The following is a 6,000-nucleotide window of genomic DNA, read 5'->3' as shown; positions in this document are numbered from 1 at the left end:
CGGGAGACTGTGTCTTGTATGCTTTGATTGGCTCCTTGGAGGGAATCAGCGAGCTGAAAAGGATGAGTTCCTCTGATTGGTCAGATACAATCACATGCCTACATATGTGCATTGTGGAGCCAAAGCCAGCAAACCGGGTAGGTGGGGTGGGTCCGGAGTTAGATCAGAGCGTAGAAGTGAAGTAAACCCAACAAAATTCCGCTGGGAGGGATTCAGTTTTGTCACGCGAATTTATCAGTGGGCTCGGAGGCCTATTTCTTTGCAGAGGTGTGTTCCTATATAGTTATTAGGCAAAGGAAATATCTTAAATGACTTCATTTCTTGACGTATCACCTAAACTATAATTCATGAATTGAGATGCTTGTATTCCTCAACTGTAAAATAAGGAAGCACAAGGTTGGACTTTGAGGACTAGCTGCTTCTAGCTAGCTGCACAACCACAGATGAATTACGTCATACCTCACTCTTGTGAAAAATCAAAAACAGAATCGGAGTTGCAGTGCAGTATAGGGGTTAGCCTAGTACAGACGTTGGTGCAGGCAGTCTGGATTGAAATTCTTGTCCACTTTGTCATTGGGCAAGTTATTTAACGTCGGTGTCTCAATTCTCACAACTATTAAAATGGAAATAACAATAATACCTGCCTCATACTCTTGTTACGCTTAACAGATGGTAAGCACTTAAGAGAACCTGGCCTGACACAGGGTAAGTGCTACATATGTGTTTGCTATTATTATGTTACAAATATAATAAAGAGTAAACATACTTAAATTATAAAGAATTCATGCAATAGATATCAAAAGCACAATTCCTTTATAATAAAAGAAGAAAGGGCAATAAAGCAAACAATAATAATAACTGAGCGTTTATTATATGCCAGGAACTGCTGAAAGCTCTGCAGGTGTTACCTCATTTAATCGGCACAACCACCCTATGAGATGGGTGGTACTATCATATCTATTTTTCAAGTGAGGAAATAGAGTCCCAGAGAGAAGTGACTGTGCCCAAGGTTACAGGCCACTGAAAACTTGAACCCAGACATTTGTAATTCCAAACATCATACTCAGTGCACACTCAAATTCCTTGAAACCTGCCTTTCGCTTTCACAGCTGTCGTGGGGTTAGCAGCATCGCGGGCAATGAGGCACGGCCCCGCCCATCTCCCCACCCCTTGCGCTAGCCTGTGCCCCTTCTCAGGCCAGACCAGAAAGCGCCTTTCCTTTCTCTCGGCGGGCCACGCCCACAGCCCGGAGCCAGGTGCCTCAGCCGTTCCAGCTCCTGGCCCCGCCCCCTGCCTCGCTTGCGGCCCCGCCCACAGGCCTCGCAGTCTCTGCAGACGTCCTACTTGCGCATGGAGTCGCCATTTTGCTCTTAAGAGACGTCGCCTGGAGACCCGGTCCTTTCTTCTTTCAACAGCCGAGGCTGCGACGGGGCCAGGGCTGGGGTCGGGGCCAGGTAGGCGGGCGGGGGCCAGCAACGAGTGGCGGCGTGGACCAGCGGGCTCCGCATTGGGGACGCAGGTGCAAGGGGCGGGGAGTCCCTCGGCGCCGGCTGGCGGACGGGTCGCGGTCTCAGGGCGGCGGCTAGGGAATGCAGCCCGGAGACCCTCGGCCTCGCCACCGCCGCTGCTTCCTCCCTCCCTCCTCTCCTGTCCGGGTCCGCGGGGCCTGGGCCTGGCGCGAGGCCTGGGGGCTACCCCTCTTCTGGCGCCGATGTTAAGCCCTGATTATGGGACCTACGGCTGGGCAGCTAAACAAGCCTCAAACTCTGTCATCACCGATTCCCAATCCGACAGGGCCTCTAATTTTAATTTGACTGGCCTTGCTAATCGCGGACATTTCTATACCACCCCCAAACGATGTTTTTATGCCACTCAAGAGTTCACCCAGCAGAGGTTGAGGGAAGACTTCGATGTAATTTTTAGATATTCTGCTTTAAAACGTTTTTCCCCAATATATTACATTAATGACAGATTTTCCTTCATTTTAATGTTGAAGCAGTTTGGGTGTTTAGCTTTTTGTAAGAAACAAAAGAAATGCGGTATGGGAATTTGGGACATGAGGAAGCGTGATTTCTAAAGTTAAAAAAATTTAGATGCACAAATAAAAATTAATCCCACATTATGAAACCCACTGAGTCATACATACCCTTGTCTGTATTCTTGCCCTGTCCTGGGCTGTACCATTATTACACAGTTTTGATTAGAGACTCTATGCTGCTCTTATTCACTAACAGCACTTTTACATAGTTCCGAATATTTACAGTTTTTAAAATATTGATTATATATTTAGAGTTTTACTTAACTACTCCATTATGGAACCTTTCCATGTATCCAGTGTTCCTCCTCTTAAATCGTGCAGTGAGTGACTATTATTGAGTGAGTATACAGCCTTTTCTTTCCTTGGAATAAATTCCCAAATGGGAAATACTGAATCAAAGTTATGTGTTCTCTCTCTGGCACTTGATAGAAACTGTTTTCCAAACAAGATATGTTTACAATCAGTGTTTTTCAAAATCCGGATATTTGACCAATTCCACTAACTAATGCAGAATTCAGTGGGGTGTCAAGCTATTTATCATGGTGTTGGGAAAGAGGCTGTGCAGCCTGCTGTTGCATACAACTGTCTGTATGAGAAATCAGACTGAAACTGGAATAATGTCTGCTGCTTAGAGACCCATGCAGCCTCCAATAAGTTTCTTCATCTCCAAGCTTCACTTCCCTCATGTTTAAAATGGGTCTCCTTCTAGTACCTGCTTTATTGAGTTGTCCTAAGAATTCAGAGCGTTCAGAAAATGGTGTTAGCCATAAGAAAACGTACTGATGGAGAGAAGAGCAAAGTGCCTGGGATCATAGAGGCATAGAAGATTAATTCCATTTAGGTTTTGCTGTTCTAATTCTCTTTAATGCTGACATTAAAAACAGCTTTTCTTTGAGGTACATCACTAATAAAAATAATAATTCTTTATTCTGTGATTCCTTTTAGTTTGGAAACTACTTTCAATTCTATTTATTAATCATTGCAACTCTGTGAGGTCAGGCTTTATTAATAGACATTTAACAAACATTTGCTGAGCTTCTACCATGTCCTAGGTGCTGTTCTAGGTATACAGTAGAGAATATAATAGTAGAAAGAAAACAAAACACCTCTGTTGTTTTGGACTTTAAGTTCTGGTTGGGGAAGCTGTTTCTACCAAATGTCTATCTCTTGTCAGGAAGGGAAAAGCTGAGGTCTGCAAGGCCAAGTGACCTGCCCAAGGCCTGGTAACTAGTAGCTATTGAAGGCTAACTCATCACATTCCTACTCTAGCCATATTTAGATAGAAGGTGTTTTACACAGTAAATACTTAAGAGGGAAAGCAAGACTTGAATTTAATACAAGCCTTCCTCATCTGAAATATGGATGGGTGGTTTTGAAATGATTACTAGCCTGTCCAAAGCAAGTGGTTTTTCAATGTGGTTTCATTTATGAAACTTAACAGTTGTTAAATCTCATTCAAAGAGGAGTACGATTTGCTTTTTTAAAGATGCTGAGATTCTCTGAAAAGAATCTTTTTATATATGTGTGTTATAAATAATTCTCACATTCTCAATAAATTTAGGAAAATGTAAAAGCAACTATAGTTTATGGGGAGAGAAATGGAAATGTTCTCTTATGTGTGTGTATGTATGTGTATATGTGTGTGTGATTCTTAAATTTATTTTTCATTTACAGGTGACAGTCATATTAGTTTCAGATGTACAACATAGTGATTGGACTTTTATATACCTTATGAATTAATCTATTACCCATCTGACTCCATACATAGTTATTCCAATATTATTGTCTATATTCCCTTTGATGTACTTTATATCCCTGTGACTATTTTAGTAACTGTCAATTTGTACATCTTAATCCATTTTACCTTTTTCACCCATGATTTCACTTATTTGTGGAATCTAAGAGTATTTGTCTTACTCTGATTTATTTCATTTAGCGTAAAACAAATGGCAAGATTTCAGTCTTTTTGCTGAATAATAGTTATTGTATATATGTACCACATCTTTATTCTTTCATCTTAGGTTGCTTCCATATCTTGGCTATTGTAATAATTCTGTAATAAACATTGTGCTGCATATACATTTCCTAATTAGTGTTTATTATTCTTTGGATAAAAATCCACAAATGGAATTGCTGGGTCCTATGGTAGGTCTGTTTTTAATTTTATGAGGAAACTCCATACTGTTTTCCATAGTGGCTGCACCAATTTACAGTCTCACCAACAGTGCCTGAGGGTACCAATTTGCAGTCCCACCAGCAGTGTATGAGGGCTTTTTTTTCTCTGCATCTTCTCCAACATTTGTTAATACTTGTCTTGTTGATAACAGCTATTCTAACAGGTGTGAGATGGTATCTCATTGTGGTTTCGATTTGCATTTCCGTAATAGCTAGCAATGTTGAACATCTTTTCATATGTTGGCCATTTGTATATCTTCTTGAGAGAACTGTCTGTTGAGATCCTCTGCCCATTTTTTGATTGGATCATTTTTTTTGTTGTTATTGAGTTGTATGAGTTCTTTGTATATTTTGGATATTAGGCCCTTATCAGAGGCATTTCTTGCAAATATATTTTTCCATTCAGATGGTCATCTCTTTACCTGTTGATAGTTTCTTTTGCTGTGCAGAGCTTTTTAGTTTGATATAGTCTCATTCATTTATTTTTGCTTTTATTTCCCTTGCCTTTGAGGTCAAACTCATAAAATCTTCTTTAAGTCCAAGGACCATGAGTTTAGTTCTTCTGTTTTCTTCTATGCACTTTATTGTTTCAGGTCTTATATTCAGGTCCTTAATCCATTTTGAGTTAATTTTGGTGTGTGGTGATAGACAACAGTCTAGTTTCATTCTTTTGCTGATTGCTTCTCAGTTTTCCCAGCACCATTTATTGAAGAGGCTTTCTTTTCTTTTTGGCTCTTTTGTCGCAAATTATTTGCCCACATAAACATGGGTTTCTTTCTGGACTGTCGATTCTTTCCACTGGTCTGTGTGTTTTTTTCTGCCAATACCATGCCATTTTGATTATTGTCACTTCATAGCATAATTTGAAGTTGGGCAGAGTTATGCCTCCAGCCTCGTTCTTTTTTCTGAGGATAGCTTTGGCAGTTAGGGGTCTTTTGTGCTTACATACAAATCTGATGATTTTTTGTTCTATTTCTTTACAAAATGATGATGGGATTTTGATGGGGTTTGCATGAAATCTGTATAATGCTTTAGATAGTAAGGTGATTTTAACTATGTTGATTCTTCCAATCCAAGAACACGGAATTACTTTCCATTTCTTTGTATATTCTTCTTCTTTGATTTCTTTTAATAGGGTCTTATAGTTTTCATTATATAGGTCCTTCACATGTTTCATTAAATTTATTCCTAGGAATTTATTTTATTCTTTTTGTTGCAATTGCAAAATAAATTATTTCTTCCATTTCTTTTTCTGACACTTCATTATTAGAGTATAGGAACACTGTGGATTTTTGAACATCATTTTATATCCAGAATCTTTACTGTATTTGCTTACTGTTTTTAGTAGTTCTTTAGAAGTCTTTAGGGTTTTCTATATAGAGAATCATGTCATCCACAAATAGTGACAGTTTGACTTCTTCATTTCCTATTTGGATGCCTTTTATATCTTTCTCTTGCCTGATTACACTAACGAGGACCTCCAACGTTATACTGAGCAAGAGTGGCGATAGTGGACAGCATTGCCTTGTTCCTGATCTTAGAGGGAAGGTTTTTAGTTTTTCAGCATTAGATATAATGTTGGCTGAGGGTTTGTCATATATGGCCTTTCTTATGTTAAGGCACTTTCCTTCTGTACCGATTTTGTTAAGTGTTTTGATCACAAACGGATGCTGTATCTTGTTGAAGGCTTTTCTCCATCTATTAATACAATCATATAATTCTTATTTTTTAATTTGTTTATGTGGTGTATCACATTAATCAATTTGCATATGTCGAACCATCCCTAT

General features: G+C 39.5%; 1 protein-coding gene across 6 annotated transcripts in view; it reads left to right on the top strand.

The window, feature by feature from the left end:
- The first annotated feature begins 1,250 nt into the window (after positions 1-1,250).
- PRPSAP2 (phosphoribosyl pyrophosphate synthetase associated protein 2) overlaps positions 1,251-6,000 on the top strand; it is a 53,085-nt gene continuing 48,335 nt past the window's right edge. For 3 of the 6 annotated variants that reach the window (XM_039847522.1, XM_039847526.1, XM_039847523.1), the window contains exon 1: positions 1,319-1,454. The gene's annotated coding sequence lies outside the window, so the exon portion shown is untranslated. Of the gene's footprint in view, positions 1,455-1,500; positions 1,520-2,354; positions 2,377-6,000 lie in introns of those variants that run through there. The other 3 variants (XM_039847527.1, XM_039847524.1, XM_039847525.1) reach the window with 3 other exon arrangements.

The sequence above is a fragment of the Pteropus medius genome, unplaced genomic scaffold, assembly GCF_902729225.1.
Source record: "Pteropus medius unplaced genomic scaffold, Ma_sr-lr_union100, whole genome shotgun sequence".
Taxonomy (NCBI): Eukaryota; Metazoa; Chordata; class Mammalia; order Chiroptera; family Pteropodidae; genus Pteropus; species Pteropus medius.
Note: the sequence above shows the minus strand (reverse complement) of the source record. Positions and strands in the feature narration are given on the sequence as shown.